Raw genomic sequence first — 2,500 nt, 5'->3', positions numbered from 1 at the left:
TAAAATTGTTGATAAGTCTCCATCAGAATCATGCTTTTTTGGAGATAATGGGGGGGGGGGGGTTGTTCTACACCTGGAAGAAAACTACTTGCGCTACTGCCTATGACACTAGTATTGCAATGTAACACAATATTTCGATTGAAATTTACCGCCACACCTATAGATAGAGTGAAGTTGATGTCATTGGGGTCTTTGAGTAATTCTCACTTAACATTTTATCCAGGCGCTAAATGTTCATGGTTACACAGAGTTTTATATGTTGGACCGTTTTACTTCCGGATGGCAATGTTGTGTGCTCCTTATCCAAGCGCATATTATCTATAGATAGAATGAAGTTGACGTCACTCGGGTCATTGTTATTGTTTTTTGCCATCCGCGTTTATGAGTGATTCTCACTTAACTGTATTAACCAGACTATAAATGTTCACGGTTACACAGAGTTTTGTGTGTTGGTCCGTTTTATTTCTGGATGGCAATGTTGTGAGCTCCTTATCCAAGCGCATATTATCTATAGATAGAATGAATTTGACGTCACTCGGGTCATTGTTATTGTTTTTTGCCATCCGCGTTTATGAGTGATTCTCACTTAACTGTATTAACCAGACTATAAATGTTCACGGTTACACAGAGTTTTGTGTGTTGGTCCGTTTTATTTCTGGATGGCAATGTTGTGAGCTTCTTAGCCAAGCGCACACTATCTATAGGTAACGTGTAGAGCAAGATCCCAATTCCGTTGTAAAACTAAACAGCATTGACAAGCCAAGGGCTACAACTGTAAAATTGTAATATATTTTACAGTCAAACACGATTCTCTCCCTTTTAATTTATTAAAATCGATTGACATGTTATCAATTGACCCATAAAGAAATAATAGTATGACACTCTGCAGTTGAACCTCGTTTCAGCTTTCTACAAGGACACATCTATAGAAGGAACGAAGTTGACGTCACTCAGCTATATGATATTATTTTTGGTAAGCCGTTTGGATGACTAGCAAGTACTATCTAAATTATATCAACAAGACTAAATGTTAAAGGCTGAACACAGTTATTTGTGTTGGTACGTTATATATGGGTGGCGAATGTTGTGAGGTTTTTTTTTTATTTAAACGCATAGCATCAATGCGCCGTCCGGAAACGAGAAAAAAAACCCCCAGAGTATCTTTCATATTGAATACGTTCGCTTGTGTCTTTGTGTTGGGTGTTTTTGTGTTTGGGGTTTTTTGGGGGGGTTTGTTTGTTTGTTTGTTCGCTTTTTGGCTTTTAAAAAATGTCTTCTTCTATTTTGTTTGTTTTTATTATTATTATTATTATTATTATTATTATTATTATTATTATTATTATTATTATTATTATTATTATTATTATCATTACTATTATTATTATTATTATTATTATTATTATTATTATTATTATTATTATTATTATTATTATTATTATTATTATTTGATATAGCGCAAATATCCGCAAGTAGTGCTCAGAGGTGCTTTACAATAGTTTTTTTTAGTATCACACATGCTCATTCATTCGGCTACAAAACCACTACAACAGTTACACACATCTTGTTCGAAATTCACATAGAATCACGATAAGCAGAATGAAAAAGATAGGTCTTTAAATGCCGTTTGAAGACTGGTAGACTTTCACATTGTCGGGTTTTAGGTGGTAAAGAATTCCATACGATTGGAACCGAAAATGCAAAACCACGCTCAGAAAACTTTGTTCTTGGGATGTTTTTCTCCATTATTGAAGAACTGCTTGAATCGTAGAGATCGAGTTGGTTTATATTTCCCGACAAGGCATTCAATGTATTCAGGTGATGTATGGTGAAGGCAATTGTAAGCAAAACATGCGATTTTGTATTTTATTCTTTTCTCTATTGGAAGCCAGTGTAGTGACTTAAGGACCGGTGTTATATGGTCCCAAGGCTTTGTCCTTGTAACTATACGAGCAGCTTTGTTTCGCATCAACTGTAGTTCAACGATGTTTTTGGTAGGCCGTACAGCAGAGAGTTACAATAATCCATGCTGGTAACAAGGGCATGGATAAGTCTTTTGCATGTTTCGTCATCAATAAAATTTCGTATTCTGCATATCATTTGGAGAGCAGTATGTATCGTCTAACAGCACTTTGTTATGTGCGCACGCATGTCTAGATGAGTGTCAAAGAAGAAACCCAGGTTTCGAACGACATTGGAATCTTTAATAACGGATTCGCGGAAGGACAGTTGGTCAATGAGTATATCCTTTCCTGTCTTTTTGAATGCAATCAGCTCAGTTTTGTCCTCATTGAATTTCAGCTTGTTGTTTGTCATCCATGCTTTAACGTTATCTAGACATGCTGCGAGTCGCTCTTTTGTTTCTTCGATTTTTTTGATGAAATGGGAGTTTATAGCTGGGTATCATCGCCGTAGAGATGATGACTGAGACAGAATGTCGCGATGATGTTGCTTAAGGGCTTTGCGTATATTGTGAAAATATAAGTGCCAAGCACTGAACCCT

At 36.0% G+C, this 2,500-nt stretch overlaps 1 protein-coding gene across 3 annotated transcripts in view; it reads right to left on the bottom strand.

The window, feature by feature from the left end:
* The window catches only part of LOC144976839 (transmembrane protein 163a-like), a 78,315-nt gene that overhangs the window by 10,017 nt on the left and 65,798 nt on the right, over positions 1-2,500 (bottom strand). The window lies entirely within an intron of this gene.

The sequence above is a fragment of the Berghia stephanieae genome, chromosome 7 (assembly GCF_034508935.2).
Source record: "Berghia stephanieae isolate SIO BIC M18660-M18661 chromosome 7, UCSD_Bste_1.3, whole genome shotgun sequence".
Lineage (NCBI taxonomy): Eukaryota > Metazoa > Mollusca > Gastropoda > Nudibranchia > Aeolidiidae > Berghia > Berghia stephanieae.
The sequence above is the reverse complement of the archived record's forward strand: the minus strand, read 5'-3'. Positions and strand labels throughout refer to the sequence as shown.